Source organism: Halichoerus grypus, chromosome 10 (assembly GCF_964656455.1).
Source record: "Halichoerus grypus chromosome 10, mHalGry1.hap1.1, whole genome shotgun sequence".
Classification (NCBI taxonomy): domain Eukaryota; kingdom Metazoa; phylum Chordata; class Mammalia; order Carnivora; family Phocidae; genus Halichoerus; species Halichoerus grypus.
The window spans coordinates 119,560,341-119,578,817 of record NC_135721.1 but is presented as its reverse complement, the minus strand read 5'-3'; the positions used below and the strand labels follow the sequence as shown (position 1 = coordinate 119,578,817).

The following is an 18,477-nucleotide window of genomic DNA, read 5'->3' as shown; positions in this document are numbered from 1 at the left end:
TGGCAGTCACATGTGTGGAGAACGAGAACTGGCCCTTGTCACCTTCAAGGGACATTCCCCATGAAGTGTGCTTAGAAGGGAGCCAGGACCCCAGTAGAGAGAGTGCACGATGGAGGGGAAACAAAAAAACCATGATGTTTTTGTGCTACAGACCCTTTTGGCAGGCTGTGTCTGTGGATGACCCCTTCTCAGATTACTTACTGTTTTTAAGTGCGTAAATTGCATTCATAGAATTGCTAAGGAAACCAATTATATCTACAAAGAGTTATCAAAATATTTTTAAAAAATTGTAACACATTAAATAGCCAGAGCAAGTATCAGTCCTAACAACTACCTTATATATATATGTAATAAATATATATAATAAAAAATATATATACATGTTTTTGTTGTATACATATGTATATTTTCCTAATTTTGAAAGTGACAACTATTAACAACATTTTGAAGTATCTTCACAATAATGTAACACGAAGCTATCTATAATTTCACTGGTGACAGAGTCACAAGTACTAAATTTTCATTACCGTTTTCACGTGTATAATCAGTGGACATGGCAAATTTCAGTTAGGGATTAGTGAAAATAAATACATAAATATTTTTTATTCCATCCAAGTTGAAGGACCCACGGGTAAGTAACTCTGGGTTAAAGGGCTCCCTTACCTTCCAGGGCCAGCTGGACAATGGATCACCTGTATAAGGACCTGCAGGTGAAAAACACCCAAGAGACAGAGTTAATTTTAAGCCCCCTGCCATGGTCAGAGGAAACCGCGAATATATGGGTGCTCTTCACCAAAGGCGTTTTCAAGCTTCTCACTTTTCTTCCTTCTTCTGCCCCAACCAGGAGGTTCAGAAGTCAGCATCAGCGAGTGGTAGTAGATGAAGGAATCTGGCAGAGTAAGGAATTAAGAAGTCCCTCTTTCCCTGCAGAGGATTTCCAAGACTGCTGCAAGGTCAAGGTGAGGGGCTTTAATTTTGATTGAAGTTTACAAATGGGATTATTACACTGCACTGGGCATACTCACCTCTGAACAGAGACTGTTCCGGACAGCCAAAGTGTCTGACGTTTCTTTCCTTACCTCAGAGGGAATAGGGGAGCTGTGTGGTCTGCTGGGAGGGTTCCTCCAGTGTTGGCGGATAGCCTGGCCTCATGGGACAGGTTTGAAAGGGCAATCGTAGGGGAAAATGAAGTTGCTTTGTGATTACACTCCTTGAATCTTGCTAGTGCTATATACAGTGTCTACGGTTAAAAAAAAAAAAAATTCTCTGCTAAAAAAGGATATATGGACCTAACTCCCTGCGTAAAAATTCGGCAGACCACTTACTTTATCACCTTGAGTTCCTTAACCAATGTTTCCCCATCTGTAAAATAGAGCTAATGTTATATGGATATGGTATATGTAGCACCCCAAAACAAATTGGAAAAAAAAGTAAGAATTCAACGTGCGAATATACACAGAAGTTTAGAATAGTGCCTCGTACTACCCACATATTAGCTATTGTCCTTATGAAGTTACTCAGTCCTGGCCACTCTCAGTTGCCTTTAGGGAACCTCCACTGACCCCTAGAGATCCGAAAATAACAGTTGGAAACCAGGGTTTCAGAACGTCTGTATCTGCCGCCTGGAGGTTTGGTGTTTGGGTTCATTCTACTCTTCCTTCTCTAGTGAAAGAAATGTCTCAACCATCTGGGTAGTTAGTTAGTGTACCCAGTCCTTCCTCAGCGTCAACATTTGACCAACGCCTCCCAGGAGGCCCCCGAGATGGTGGCTGGCCTGGGCATTCCTCCCATTGTATCAACTCAGATGAAAGCTTTCCCTGAACCCACTATGGTGTAAGATGAAACCTCAGAAGCTATTTACTTGGAAAGTAGTTGTTAAACATCATGGGTAGCTAAGGGCCTCTTTAGTTGCTAAGGGAGGTGTTATATTTAAATTCCAGCAACAACAAACAGAACAGTTGGTGGCTCTACCACACCTGATGTGTGAATGTTTCTGGCTGGCCTGGAGGAACTGAAAGATTATTGGGCTGGGGGCAAGCAATCCTGGACTTCAAGACCACTTATCACTCACCAGTGGTGTGAAATTCAGTACCTTTCTAATGTCCCTGAAAGTCTGTTTCCTTTTAAATATAGCAAGGATAACCGGTTACCTCTTTCTGGTTGTTGTGAAAATCACAGGAGATAAGGCTTAGGTGCTCATTCCGTGTTGATAAGTTCCCTTCAACCCTTCACATGAAGGGAATGCTATTTAGATGTCAGCTGCGGTTCTCTGTTGCAATAGAAGGAAGCTGAGCACGCCTTGACCACCTTCCTTCCTACCTTACAGATTCAATAGTCCCCGGAAGTCCTAATACGCTTTAGTATTTTTTTTTTTTTTTTTTTTGCAAATTCCACATAAGGGGACAGAAATGCAGAGTCTGTTCCTGTGACTGGCTCAGCATCCCTGGCTCTGACCTCCAAGCATGCAATCTTTAGGTCACATCACTTTACATGATAGGAATGCTCAACCCCTGCTGGTTTTCACGAACAACCACAACAGGACTTTTACCTGCTCATACACTACATTAATGAGTTATATGCATCATTTTGAAAATGGAGGCATCAAGACGGATTAAAAGCTCACTTCCTGGCAGCACATGAACTCCCTGTTCTTTTTTTTTTTTAAATTTTTATGGTTATGTTAATCACCATGCATTACATCATTAGTTTTTGATGTAGTGTTCCATGATTCTTTGTTTGTGCATATCACCCAGTGCTCCATGCAGAACGTGCCCTCTTTAACACTCATCACCAGGCTAACCCATCCTCCCACCCCCCTCTCCTCTAGAACCCTCAGTTTGTGTTTCAGAGTCCATCTTCTCTCAGGGTTCATCTCCCCCTCTGATTCCCCCCCTTCATTCTTCCCCTCCTGCTATCTTCTTCTTCTTTTTTTTTTTTTTCTTAACATATATTGCATTCTTTGTTTCAGAGGTACAGATCTGTGATTCAACAGTCTTGCACAATTCACAGTGCTCACCATAGCCCATACCCTCCCCAATGTCTATCACCCAGCCACCCCATCCCTCCCACCCACCCCCCACTCCAGCAACCCTCAGTTTGTTTCCTGAGATTAAGAATTCCTCATATCAGTGAGGTCATATGATACATGTCTTTCTCTGATTGACTTATTTCGCTCAGCATAACACCCTCCAGTTCCATCCACATCATTACAAATGGCAAGATTTCATTCCTTTTGATGGCTGCATAATATTCCATTGTGTATATATATATATATATATATATATATATATATATATATATATACCACATCTTCTTTATCCATTCATCTGTCAATGGACATCTTGGCTCTTTCCACAGTTTAGCTATTGTGGACATTGCTGCTATAAACATCGGGGTGCACGTACCCCTTTGGATCCCTACATTTGTATCTTTGGGGTAACTACCCAGTAGTGCAATTGCTGAATCGTATGGTAGCTCTATTTTAAACTTTTTGAGGAACCTCCATACTGTTTTCCAGAGTGACCGCACCAGCTTGCATTCTCACCAACAGTGTAGGAGGGTTCCCCTTTCTCCACATCCCTTCCAACATCTGTCATTTCCTGACTTGTTAATTTTAGCCATTCTGACTGGTGTGAAGTGGTATCTCGTTGAGGTTTTGATTTGGATTTCCCTGATGCTGAGCGATGTTGAGCACTTTTTCATGTGTCTGTTGGCCTTTGGGATGTCTTCTTTGGAAAAATGTCTGTTCATGTCTTCTGCCCATTTCTTGATTGGATCATTTGTTCTTTGGGTGTTGAGTTTCATAAGTTCTTTATAGATTTTTGGATACTAGCCCTTTATGTGATATGTCATTTGCAAATATCTTCTCCCATTCTGTTGGTTGTCTTTTGGTTTTGTTGACTGTTTTTTTGGTATGCAAAAGCTTTTTATCTTGATGAAGTCCCAATAGTTCATTTTTGCCCTTGCTTCCCTTGCCTTTGGTGATGTTTCTAGGAAGAAGTTGCTGTGGCTAAGGTCGAAGAGGTTGCTGCCTGTGTTCTCCTTTAGGATCTTGATGGACTCCTGTCTCACATTGAGGTCTTTCAACCATTTGGAGTCTCTTTTTGTGTGTGGTGTAAGGAAATGGTCCAGTTTCATTCTTCTGCATGTGGCTGTCCAATTTCCCAACACCATTTGTTGAAGAGACTGTCTTTTTTCCATTGGACATTCTTTCCTGCTTTGTCAAAGCTTAGTTGACCATAGAGTTGAGGGTCCATTTCTGGGCTCTCTATTCTGTTCCATTGATCTCTGTGTCTGTTTTTGTGCCAGTACCATACTGTCTTGATGATGACAGCTTTGTAATAGAGCTGGAAGTCCGGAATTGTGTTGCTGCCAGCTTTGCTTTTATTTTTCAACATACCTCTGGCTGTTCGGGTTCTTTTCTGGTTCCATACAAATTTTAGGATTATTTGTTCCATTTCTTTGAAAAAAGTGGATGGTATCTTGATGGGGATTGCATTGAATGTGTAGATTGCTCTAGGTAACATTGACATCTTCACAATATTTGTTTTCCCAGTCCGTGAGCATGGAACGTTTTTCCATGTCTTTGTGTCTTCCTCAGTTTCTTTCATGAGTATTTTATAGTTTTCTGAGTACAGATCCTTTGCCTCTTTGGTTAGTTTTATTCCTAGGTGTCTTATGGTTTTGGGTGCAATTGTAAATGGGATCGAGTCCTTAATTTCTCTTTCTTCTGTCTTGTTGTTGGTGTATAGGAATGCCACTGATTTCTGTGCATTGATTTTATATCCTGCCACTTTACTGAATTCCTGTATAAGTTCTAGCAGTTTTGGGGTGGAGTCTTTTGGGTTTTCCACATAAAGTGTCATATCATCTGCAAAGAGTGAGAGTTTGACTTCTTCTTTGCTGATTCGGATGCCTTTTATTTCTTTTTGTTGTCTGAATGCTGTGGCTAGGACTTCTAATACTATTTTGAATAGCAGTGGTGATAGTGGACATCCCTGTTGCGTTCCTGACCTTAGGGGGAAAGCTCTCAGTTTTTCCCCATTGAGAATGATATTCGCTGTAGGTTTCTCATAGATGGCTTTTATGATATTGAGGTATGTACCCTCTATCCCTATACTCTGAAGAGTTTTGATCAAGAAAGGATGCTGTACTTTGTCAAATGCTTTTTCTGCATCTATTGAGAGGATCATATGATTCTTGTTCTTTCTTTGGTAATGTATTGTATCACGTTGATTGATTTGCAGATGTTGAACCAACCTTGCAGCCCAGGGATAAATCCCACTTGGTCGTGGTGAATAATCCTTTTAATGTACTGTTGGATCCTATTGGCTAGTATTTTGGTGAGAATTTTTGCATCCATGTTCATCAGGGATATTGGTCTGTAATTCTCCTTTTTGATGGGGTCTTTGTCTGGTTTTGGGATCAAGGTAATGGTGGCCTCATAAAACAAGTTTGGAAGTTTTCCTTCCATTTCTATTTTTTGGAACAGTTTCAGAAGAATAGGTATTAATTCTTCTCTAAATGTTTGGTAGATTTCCCCTGGGAAGCCATCTGGCCCTGGGCTCTTGTTTGTTGGGAGATTTTTGATGACTGCTTCAATTTCCTTAGTGATTATAGGTCTGTTCAGGTTTTCTCTTTCTTCCTGGTTCAGTTTTAGTAGTTGATACATCTCTAGGAATGCATCCATTTCTTCCAGGTTATCTAATTTGCTGGCATATGGTTGCTCATAATATGTTCTTATAATTGTTTGTATTTCTTTGGTGTTGGTTGTGATCTCTCCCTTTCATTCATGATTTTGTTGATTTGGGTCATTTTTCTTTTTGATAAGTCTGGCCAGGGGTTTATCAATCTTATTAATTCTTTCAAAGAACCAGCTCCTAGTTTCGTTGATCTGTTCTACTGTTCTTTTGGTTTCTATTTCATTGATTTCTGCTCTGATCTGTATTATTTCTCTTCTCCTGATGGGTTTAGGCTTTATTTGCTGTTCTTTCTCCAGCTCCTTTAGGTGTAGGGTTAGGTTGTGTACTTGAGACCTTTCTTGTTTCTTGAGAAAGGCTTGTATTGCTATATACTTTCCTCTTAGGACTGCCTTTGCTGCATCCCAGAGATTTTGAACAGTTGTGTTTTCATTTTCATTTGTTTCCATGAATTTTTTTAATTCTTTTTTAATTTCCTGGTTGACCCATTCGTTCTTTAGTAGGATGCTCTTTAGCCTCCATGTATTTGAGTTCTTTCCGACTTTCCTCTTGTGATTGAGTTCTAGTTTCAAAGCATTGTGCACTGAAAATAGGCAGGGAATGATCCCAATCTTTTGGTACCGGTTGAGACCTGATTTATGACCTAGGATGTGATCGATTCTGGAGAATGTTCCATGGGCACTAGAGAAGAATGTGTATTCCGTTGCTTTGGGATGGAATGTTCTGAATATGTCTGTGAAGTCCATTTGGTCCAGTGTGTCATTTAAAGCCTTTATTTCCTTGTTGATCTTTTGCTTAGACGATCTGTCCATTTCAGTGAGGGGGGTGTTAAAGTCCCCCACTATTATTGTATTGTTGTCGATGCGTTTCTTTGCTTTTGTTATTAATTGCCTTATGTAATTGGCTGCTCCCATGTTAGGGGCATAGATATTTACAATTGTTAGATCTTCTTGTTGGATAGACCCTTTAAGTAGAATATAGTGTCCTTCCTCATGTCTTATTACAGTCTTTGGTTTAAAATCTAATTTGTCTGATATAAGGATTGCCACCCCAGCTTTCTTTTGGTGTCCATTAGCATGGTAAATGGTTTTCCACCCCCTCACTTTCAATCTGGGGGTGTCTTTGGGTCTAAAATGAGTCTCTTGCAGACAGCATATCGATGGGTCTTGTTTTTTAATCCAATCTGATAGCCTGTGTCTTTTGATTGGGGCATTTAGCCCATTTACATTCAGGGTAACTATTGAGAGATATGAATTTAGTGCCATTGTATTGCCTGTAAGGTGACTGTTACTGTATATTGTCTGTGTTCCTTTCTGGTCTATGTTGCTTTTAGGCTCTCTCTTTACTTAGAGGACCCCTTTCAAGATTTGTTGTAGGGCTGGTTTCGTGTTTGCAAATTCCTTTAGTTGTTGTTTGTCCTGGAAGCTTTTTATCTCTCCTTTTATTTTCAATGACAGCCTAGCTGGATATAGTATTCTTGGCTGCATATTTTTCTCATTTAGTGCTCTGAATATATCCTGCCAGTCCTTTCTGGCCTGCCAGGTCTCTGTGGATAGGTCTGTTGCCAGTCTAATGTTACTACCATTGTAGGTTACATATCTCTTCTCCCGAGCTGCTTTCAGGATTTTCTCTTTGTCTCTGAGACTCGTAAGTTTTACTATTAGATGTCGGGGTGTTGACCTATTTTTATTGATTTTGAGAGGGGTTCTCTGTGCCTCCTGGATTTTGATGCCTCTTTCCTTCTCCAAACTAGGGAAGTTCTCTGCTATAATTTGCTCCAATATACCTTCTGCGCCTCTCTCCCTTTCTTCTTCTTCTGGGATCCCAATTATTCTAATGTTGTTTCGTCTTATGGTATCGCTTATCTCTCGAATTCTGCCCTCGTGATCCAGTAGTTGTTTATCTCTCTTTTTCTCAGCTTCTTTATTTTCCATCATTTGGTCTTCTATATCACTGATTCTCTCTTCTGCCTCATTTATCCTAGCAGTTAGCACCCCCATTTTTGATTGCACCTCATTAATAGCCTTTTTGATTTCGACTTGGTTAGATTTTAGTTCTTTTATTTCTCCAGAAAGATTTCTCTAATAACTTCCATGCTTTTTTCAAGCCCAGCTAGTATCTTTAAAATCATGATTCTGAACTCTAGGTCTGACATCGTACTAATGTCCGTATTGAGTGGGTCCCTGGCAGTCGGTACTACCTCTTGTTCTTTTTGTTGAGGTGATTTCTTCCGTCTTGTCATTTTGTCTTCCAGAAAGTGGTTGCTTTTCTGTTCAGAGAGTTGTTGCTATTCTTTTCTTCGATCTCCTGTTGAGTTCGTAGGTGTTCAGAATGGTTTGATCCCTATCCAGCTGAATTCCTGGGACCAGACGAAATCCAGGTCTCCTACTCCTCCGCTATCTTGCTCTATCTGAACTCCCTGTTCTTAAACACTCTGTGCATGCTGTCACTACAGAGTGTCCCAGGCCCTCCCACATATGGTCACAAATTGCTCTCCATTTTGCTGGACCTCCTCCCCTTTGCATCCCTCCTTTCTGTCCTTCACACCACTTGTCCTTGGAGCTCACTCTCTGTGGTGGAAATAACAATTTCCCTCTTGTCTCTGTAGAACAGCTTCCCACAGCCTTTAGGATTCTGACATTGGCTGATATTCCTGCTTTGGATGTATCTGTTAGCTATTGCTGAATAATAAATCATACCAAAAGTCAATGACTGAAAAATAAACATTCTTGCTCACTAGTCTTTATCAGCCAGGTGGTTCTACTGATCTAGGCTAGACTCCACTGATCTTGACTGGCTCTGTTCATACATTACAGTCAGCTGGTTGGTCCTGGAGGGATTGCTTGATTTAGCATGGCCTCAGCTGCATGACTGAATGGTGGGTATGGAAAAGAAGGTGTTAAGGCCATGCATCTGACATCCTCCAGAATGCTAGTCTGGGCCCATTCACACAGCAGAGCAGGATTTCAAGAGAATGAGAACAAATGTGCAAAATGTCTTGAAGCCTAGCCTCAGGACTGGTTGAGCTCCCTTCTACCACATCCTATTGGCCAGAGTGAATCACAGACCAGTTCAGATTTAAGGGTGGACAGTTAGACTCTACCTCTTGAGGGAGGAGCTTCAAGGTCCCATGGCAAAGGGAGAGGATACAGGGAGGGAAAGTTTGGGCTATGTTTGCAATCAAACTGCCAACTCTGTGTCCTCCACTCCAAGCTGGCTCTTGAAGACCTTTTTACAAGGACAACTTCCTCTAGGAGAGAAATTGTGGTGCTAATTGCTAATATAATAAAAACATTTTTTTCCACCATATTAGAGGAAAAATGACTCCACTTCCTTTGAGAAAGACCATTTCACAGGTCACTTTGCTTGTTATCTTGGGTCCTGTTTCCAGACAAGGAAAAGCTGAGACTTGAGTCCCACTCCTTCCCAAAACTTGAAGTTTGTCTTCCCTTGAGATAGGGATGGACAAAGTCACAAGATCTTAAGAATAAGTGATTCTGTGGAACTTAGGGCACTAAAGGCCCCCAAGGATGATCTGTGAGGCACAAAACCTATGGCTTATGGATTTAAAGGATGACCTAAGAGCACCCTGTAAAATTGTGAAAACCACTGAAATATCCCATCTTCTCTCTCCCTTGCCTCCTTGCTTAAAACTTAAATTAAAAGTAGATATTAAAGGCTCCTGTGCAATAAGGTGCCAACTGGTAGTCAGGGCCAACTGCTTTAAAATTTTTCTGCCAATATTATATATTCCCTGTTTAATAGTTGAATTCAAGTTTTATAAAGAAGTTATTTGAAGTATGGTTACAAATCAGTAAAACAGTTTCATAAGCCATAATAAATAGTGTATTTTATGTAAACTATTAAAAGAACTTATGTTAAAACAAAGATCTACCCTTTGGCCTAAGAAATAATTTAAAGTGGATGTAAGCAAATTGGCCCTCTCATAGATAAAAAAAAGAAAGAAAGAAAAGAAAAGAGCAAACTTATCAGAATGCGATTTTGCTATAAACTATTCAGCTAAAAACTGACATAGTAATTCAAATTCTGATTATATGTAGCAAATATATCTAAATATGTAAATAAGCTATATGCATACAGATACTATACCCTGAAAATTCATTAGTATGAAAAAGTGCACCATGACACACAATATAAATCACATTTTGTGATAATTCTAATGTATAACTTTTATTAGACAGAATAAATTGCCCAGAATTAAGGATATACCATGAATTTTGAGACCTCTATTCAGGGCTGTAATGTCCCCAACATTTTTCCATGGTGAAAAATGGTTTCTCCAAAAGAATAAAGAAATAAATCCAGTCATGTATCATTTCAGTCTTGTTTCTTTCTACCATTCATTTATTCATCTGTTCATTCATTTAATTCTCATTGAGCCCCTACTCTGTGCCAAGCACGTACTATATGTATTAAGAAAGTTGCTTTACTTTATCATTTTAATAACTGAAATTTAGGTATTTCTCCATTTTAGAGATAAAGAAATAAAGGCTTAGAAAATTCAAATAACTGGGGTGCCTGGGTGGCTCAGTCGTTAAGCGTCTGCCTTCAGCTCAGGTCATGATCCCAGGGTCCTGGGATCGAGCCCCACGTCAGGCTCCCTGCTCGGCGGGAGGCCTGCTTCTCCCTCTCCCACTCCCCCTGCTTGTGTTCCCTCTCTCACTGTGTCTCTCTCTGTCAAATAAAGAAATAAAATCTTTAAAAAAAAAAAAAAAGAAAAAAGAAAATTCAAATAACTTACTTAGCAACTAACCTACCCAGGATACTAATGTAGCTATTGCTGGCTTTACAACCTGAGTTTTAATAATAAGCTCCTGGAAAAAGAGCTTAAGGTTACATTATGTACATATGTACTCTGTCACATCAAATGTGTCCTATGTAAAATCGAGAGAATACCAGGCCCCTCTATAGCCATGAACGTTTGCCAGTACTCAGGTGTGCTTATGTAAGAGGTATTTTGTTATTAATAAATGATTACAGAAAATTACCAAATATTCATAATTGGTGCATGAGTCAAATAGTTAGCAAAGGTTCCTTGGAAACATATGGTTCAGCATAAATATCTTGGCCTGAGCTTTAGTTTTCCGTTAAAAACTGACCTTCAAGGGGGGAAATCGGAGGGGGAGAAGAACCATGAGAGACGATGGACTCTGAAAAACAAACTGAGGGTTCTAGAGGGGAGGGGGTTGGGAGGATGGGTTAGCCTGGTGATGGGTATTGAGGAGGGCACGTTCTGCATGGAGCACTGGGTGTTATGCACAAACAATGAATCATGGAACACTATATCTAAAATTAATGATGTAATGTATGGGGATTAACATAACAATAAAAAAATTAAAAAAAAAAACTGACCTTCAATGGTCTACTTTCTAGCTCAGTTTATGGGTGCCAGTTCAAGAATCTGTTCTCCATTCATGGCAGTCAGTAGACATTCCATAAATACTTGCTAATACACGAGCATCCATGCAGGATTTGACTAACTCAAACTGTGTTAGGTTCCAATATCTACTTACTTTCTTGTGGTTCAGCTTCTAATATCCAATATCTGTGCTTTTAAAACCATTAATATTGACACTTTTGACTTGGGTTGTATTTTATTGCCATTGTAGTTGGTATTCCTTGAAGTTTAAAGTCCTCTCTGTAATCTTTCCAGAAGATTTTTGATATTTGAGATTTCCATATTAATGTTTTTTTTTTTCTTTTGAACTCCATTTCTATTTTTATCCCTTATAGTTCTCTCTGTTTAGTAATCCTGCATTTGAGGTTAAAATACCCTCCCTGGTATTCATCCCTTGGACAGACATTATTTGGTCAGATAATGAGAAGATGTCTCACTTAGGTCCCCACACATCATCATATTAGCCAATCAAGGTCTGGGGAATAAATTATTTGGTCAAATCAGAGATGGATATTTCTCAAGGAGAGACCCAAACTCCCCAGTACATCAGAAGATCCAGTGAAGAAGTGGCTGAAGTCAATGGGAAGTCAGAAAACCTTGAGGCTTGCTCCCACCATCCTTTTGGAGAGGATTCTGCTAATCACTGAAGTGATTGCCCAACTATCTTCTCTCCTCACTTCTTCAAAAATAGACTCTAAGGATGGTTCTCCCCACTCTGCTTTCATTGCAATTCATCAATATCTCTGAAGCAGGGCTAGTTATTCCAATCATATATTCACAGTACAGTTTCCTTCACTGTGAGCATGTTGAGGGTAGAAAGCATGTTTTCTCTCCATCAGTATCTCAATATTAGCAGATGACAGGCACTCAGTTTATTTAAAAAAAAAAAAAAGTTTGTTGGAAGAGTGCATGACATTAGGTCAGAAGTCCCACAAAATATCTCCATGAATTTCATCCCCTTAACCATGATTTGGTTATATGTCCATCACTGAACCAATCAGTGATGAAGAAAAAACAACTTAATGATATAAGCCTGTCTAGGCCCATATCTTCAGTTGAGGATGGGGTCCATCCATATCTAATGACAAAGGTGAGAAGGGAAAAGAGGCTAATCCCCCAAAGTAGAATCACAACACTACAAATAATTGGAGAAAACTAGATACTGAGGAGGCAAATAGCAGCTATGGGTTACAAGAGCTGTGTGATACTAATAGAAACACTCAGGTATGCATACCCCTAAGAGCATCTGATTTTGCTACTAGTTGAAATCAGCATGCCCAATAATCTGACCTCCATTTTCTCATTTTATAAAACTTAGTTTTATGGGTATTTCCCATAAATTACAGTCCCTAAATAAGTTTACATCAGTTGTTATAAAGTGCAAGGAGGCTGTGCTCACTTAGCTTGTCTCTGATCTGCATTTAGCCTGGTACTCCATCTTGGAACTCTTTGCTGACAAGTGCAGGCCCCTGTCCTGCATGATCTCCTCCTCCTCAGCCTATTTGTTGCTCTACTCCTGTGATCTGATCCTGGCCCTGGGATTCTTGCCTGACCATCTCCTAACCACCAACAACCTACCATTATAGATTCACATTAAGACCCTGGAGTGTAATCCCAAATCCATCTCTAACTATCCATGACTCAGTTACCTCACTTATAATAGGAAATATTTCTTTCAACCTCACTGGGGTGCCATAAGATACAGAAACGGTATTTAAGATTCTGATTTGTTAATAATACCAAGTTAAACTGATCCATGTGGAATTAGAGTTACTTAAATGCAAATATTAATGTTTATAATATGACATCACTATATCCCTGGAGTCTGTGGTAGGTATTAAAAAAGTATTGAAAAAAGAAATGTTACTATTAGGGGTGCCTGGGTGGTTCGGTTAGTTAATAAGCATCTGCCTTCGGTTCAGGTCATGATCCCAGGGTCCTGGGATCGAGCCCCGCATCGGGCTCCCTGGTCAGTGGGGAGCCTGCTTCTCCCTCTCCCTCTACTTCTCCCCCGCTGCTTGTATTGTACTCTCTCTTTCTCTGTCAAATAAATAAAATCTTAAAAAAAAAAAAAGAAATATTACTATTAGCAATAGCACAATAGGAAGGTGGGATAAGAAGCGAAGAATCTGACAATGGTTTGGAATTTCCTTGGAAGGGGAAAAAAGAATGACTTAAAAATGCAGTCTTTCAGCTCAAAGCGATCAATCTTTTGAGACTGCATTATAAACACAAGGTGGTAATGGCATGGAGTGAGTCTGCTGATGAGAATAGAGATTGTACTGGTGAGGATTCCTAACACACTTTGAAGAAGGGTATGTGGAGGCCATACGTTCAGTCTTTGAGTTTGATTCTTTGGGCAGGAAGCCTTAGTAAACATACACTTCATGGGAATCTAGGGGGATCATTTGCCCTTTGGAATAAAGCTTCTATGGACAAAACTCTGTTTCTCAGGGTAAGATGTGGTTTTGAACATCCTGGAAAAATACACCTACACCTGATTCATTGGAGCAACCCTGGCCAGGATAGGGTTTCAGCTTGGCTTGAGCTGGCAGCCCAGATGTTCCCTCAGAACACAGCTTATCCCCATGGCTCTAGAGGAGTCACTCACCATGCCCCCAGATCCCAACAAAACCTTCTTTGTGAAAGGGGAAGGGAGGGTCAGGTTGCGTTCCCAGCCCAGCTGCCAATCCCTCCCAGTTTGGGACCCTTTCTACTCTCCCCGGGGCTCCATCAAAAGTTTAGCAGAAACATTTGCCTCTAGGCATCCACTGTGTCAGAAGCCTGACAGCTTGTTTATATATATATTTTGTTACACTTCAGCATAGGTATAGTTTTAGGGGAGAAAGAAGAAATAAGATGAAAAGTCTGGAAGTTGGCTTTGCTTTGTGATTCTTTCTGTAATTTTTTTTTTTCAGTCCTAGTCAATGCACAGCCATCAGGTGACTTTCTTAGATTCTCCAAAGAATGGCTTATCTGAGTAGTCCATAGAGAGGATCAGAGGGCATGGTGAATGACCTTGGTACCCAAAGGAAGTTCTTCCTCTGAGCTTTTTCTCAGACCCTGACTTAAGAAGTATAAGAGGGGGGCGCCTGGGTGACTTAGTCGGTTAAAGGGCTGCTTTTGGCTCAGGTCATGATCCCGGGGTCCTGAGATAGGGTCCCGCATCAGGCTCCCCTCCCCCTCCCTGCTCGTGCTCCCCCCAAAAATAAATAAATAAAATCTTAAAAAAAAAAAAAGTGTAAGAGGGGATATTTGACCCCTACCTGCAATGTCTTTACCTCCCTTTGATGATTGATTAAAATAAAAAGAACCTGATGTGAACTGGGCCTTAGGGATAAGTTACAAAGTCACAGCAATAAAAGTGACAATATCTGTCTTTCTCTGCCTGATCTCTATCTCTTCGGTCTGTTAGACCTCAGGGAGTGTATCAGTTAGATATTGCAGTATAACAAACTACTCAGAAACTCAGCGGCTTAAAACAATAGCATTATCATTCACCAGTCTATGGGGCACCAGTGGTTCTGGTGTCATCTGTGCTCACTGGTACATCTGTGGTCAGCAATGAGTCAGGCAGGCAATGCTGCTCATCCTGGCTGGACTATTACACCTGTTTGAGAGTGCAGCTGGCTGAAGTTGGTCTAGAGGGACTTTGGATAGGACAGCCAGGCTCTTCTGGCCTCATCCGTCAGCAGCATAGCCTAGGCTTTTTCACAAGGTAGCAGCGTTTTTGAGAGAGTGTGGAAGAGTGTAAGACTTCTTGAGGATGAGGCTCAGATCTGGCATACTCTCACTTCCAGAATTTTCTATTGGTCAAAGATTAACTAACACAAGACCAAGCCTAGAGTCTTGTAGGAAACCACATCCAAAGGACATAGATGTAGATGAACATGAAAAATCATCATTGCAACACTGCCTGACCTTGTAAAGTTGGTCGTGACGCTACTTTTGAAGAATCTTCTTTTCTTTTCTTTTTTTTTATATTATGTTAATCACCATACATTACATCATTAGTTTTTGATGTCGTGTTCCATGATTCATTGTTTGCATATAACAACCAGTGCTCCATGCAGAACGTGCCCTCTTTAATACCCATCACCAGGCTAACCCATCCTCCCACCCCCCTCCCCTCTAGAACCCTCAGTTTGTTTTTCAGAGTCCATCGTCTCTCATGGTTCGTCTCCCCCTCCGGTTTCCCTCCCTTCATTCTTCCCCTCCTGCTATCTTCTTCTTCTTCTTCTTCTTTTTTTTTTTTTTTAACATATAATGTATTATTTGCTTCAGAGGTACAGATCTGTGATTCAACAGTCTTGCACACTTCACAGCGCTCACCATAGCACATACCCTCCCCAATGTCTATCACCCAGCCACCCTATCCCTCCCACCCCCCACCACTCCAGCGACCCTCAGTTTGTTTCCTGAGATTAAGAATTCCCCATATCAGTGAGGTCATATGATACATGTCTTTCTCTGATTGGCTTATTTCGCTCAGCATAATACCCTCCAGTTCCATCCACGTCGTTGCAAATGGCAAGATTTCATTCTTTTTGATGGCTGCATAATATTCCATTGTATATATATATACCACATCTGAAGAATCTTATTTTCTATTTCCTGCCTATCATGGACTGACTGTTTGTATCTCTCCAAAATTTATATATTGAACCCCTATCCCCCAATGTGGTGAATTAGGAGGTGGGGCCTTTGGGCGGTAATTACAATTACATGAGGTCACGAAGGTGGAGCCCTCATGAATGGGACTGATGGCCTAATAGGAGTCATGAGAGAGCCTGCTTCCTTCCTCTCTTCTCTGCCACATGAAGATAGAATGAGATGTTGGTAGTCTGCACCCAGGAGAGGGCCCTCAACAGAATGTGATATGCTGGTACCCCAATCTTGGATTTCCAGCCTCCAGAACTGTGAGCAGTAAATTTCTATTGTTGATGAGCCACCCCAAGCTATGGTACTTTGTTATTGCAGCCTGGGCAGGCTAAGACACTGTCCTAGGCCTGAGTAGGTAAGTTCACACTGGAAAGAGAGAGGAGGCCCAGCTTCACTAGCTCATAATATATTTTGGTTCACATTTGGCCTTATGTCCATTGATTAATTGGTCAGAATCCATTAACAGAAGTGAGTGATTAGGCTCCTCCTAAGCTCTAATACTTAGAAAGAAAAATGATCAGAACACCTCAAAGGAGATCAAGGGTTCTCCATGCTCACTGGTACCACTCTTTAACATGGATGGTTGCCAACACCCTTGCCTCTCTAGTCCTTGCTGTCTTTGTTCTCACGATTGGCTTCTTCCCACTGAGACTGTGTAATCCTGTCCTTCTTTATCAAAGTTGCCTGTTGATTTATGAACTCTCCCCATTAGAACACAAGCTCTATACCCACAGAGACTACACTGGTTGGTTTCCCACTCTTTCCCCCCAGCAACTAGAAGAATATGTTGCATACAACAAGTTCTCCATAAAAATTTGGCAAATCCCAAATGAATGAATACAAGGATGAGTGAGTAATTAACTACAGGTGCTGTTGAGTTTGGTTATCTAACATTCTTCCAGTGGGATTAGAAGCTAGATGCATGCAAGGTAGGCAGGATTGCCCATGTTAAGGAATCAAAATTACAATAATTGTGTTCCCTGGAATGCCTCTAAAACAAAGGCTACACGAATCAAGGAAGTCAGAGATCTGTTACTGGGGTGATATTTTCTAAATAATCAGCACCTATGACCTAATAGGCCTGAATACTATGAAGGGGGTCATATTTTAGAATATTTGAGATCAAGGAGGACTCATACAAGTTTTATCTCAAGTCTAACACTACTTCCCTATGTGGAAGCATAACTCCAGAAATTAGAAGGGACTTGTCATATTTACCAGAGAGTCAGCCAGGGTTTTAAAATTCTATCTGATCTCTCCTCTGCCCTTCTGGGTCCCCCTCCCAGCAGTGGTTCCCCCAGGGCCTCAGGGGCTAAGTGCTCATCATCCCTTCATTTTCATCCTGAAAGGAGGAGATCATCATGGGTATTTCTAGATCATTCATACAATCTTTATTCAGGGATCGGTTCAGACACTTAGAAGTCTTTTGTGTCCTACTTCACCTATTCAGTAGTCTCTTGACTTAGATGAATTCTATGGGGAGGTTGGAAGGCAGGGAGACCCAGAGTGGGGCAGAAATCTGCTGGCGTTTAGGAGGTCAGTCTATGACAGGTCAGCTTCTGTTTCCAGCACTTCCGTCTCCCATCTGGCTCATCAGAGCCTGGCACTATGAGGCAGATATGCTAGAGCTCCAGTTCTCAAACTTTGGGGTAAATAAGAATAACCAAGGGAAATTTAAAAACTGTAACTCCTGTGCCCTGATTGCAGAAATTCTGTTTTAGTAGGCCTGGAATAAAGCTGGTGATTGACATTTAACCAAACTACCCAGGCGTTTCTGGGGCTCTGACCCTGTGTCGAAAAATACTCATAAAAGGAAATTAACCAGAGTATACCTAGTCAGTTTTTTAAAAAAACTTTTAAAGTATAATGTTATTTCCATGTAAATTTGATTGAAATAAGCAATCGGGGACAAATTCATGTTTTCTAGAGGCTTTTGAGTTGTAGCTCTGATGTTATAAATTTCTAAATTTTCATTCATTTGGAAAGTGAACAAAACTAAAAATGTGGGACATATGATATATTGATATGTTTTCCTTATTTGTTTATTTAAAATAAGTTGTGATGGCTTTATTCACTACTTTTCTTAGTCTGATCAATGTTTTTAACATTTCCTGAAAATATAGCATTGTTTTTCATACTCTGATGGCCAGGGATCCAGGGAGAGTTGGATACATGTTTGTTGTAGTGGTGATATTGTAACAGGAACTATTGACAAAAGTGTGCAATTTGGGCTGGAGCTCTGGCCTCGGCTACTATTCAGGGATAGTACCTGTTGTGTGTCTTGGGAGACGGTCTCATGGGCATGTCCTTGGGAAGAAATCAGCTATGGCCGAGTGGGCCACTAGGAGTGTTTCTTTTGCAAACAGATCTGGTGATTTTTCTGTAAGAGACTGTGAAAGCTTTACGACTTGGCTCCCACTTTAAATAACTTTAAATAAAGAAGACAAAACCTACCAGAGAGTGAAGGAGCATCCGGGTGGATGGAGTCTCATCTTGATAGGGAACAAATTTGAGATGTCCACGGTCAGTGCTAAATTCACAGTTGGCTGATAAAGGGGGAGGGCGCTTATGTCATTGCCACTCACGCTACTCCTAATATGTATGTCGGCCAACAAAGATTTGTAGAAGTTTCTGGAGAAGGGAGGTTAAAATGGAAGAAATGTGAACAGAAAGTTTACTGAAAGAAGGTTATCTGCA

At 40.7% G+C, this 18,477-nt stretch overlaps 1 long non-coding RNA gene across 2 annotated transcripts in view; it reads left to right on the top strand.

Annotated features, from left to right (window-relative positions):
* Positions 1–18,477, top strand: part of LOC118531752 (uncharacterized) — a 358,190-nt gene that overhangs the window by 107,908 nt on the left and 231,805 nt on the right. For both annotated transcript variants that reach the window (XR_004915383.2, XR_013441527.1), the window contains exon 3: positions 845–959. This is a non-coding gene — a long non-coding RNA (uncharacterized LOC118531752). The remainder of the gene's footprint in view (positions 1–844; positions 960–18,477) is intronic.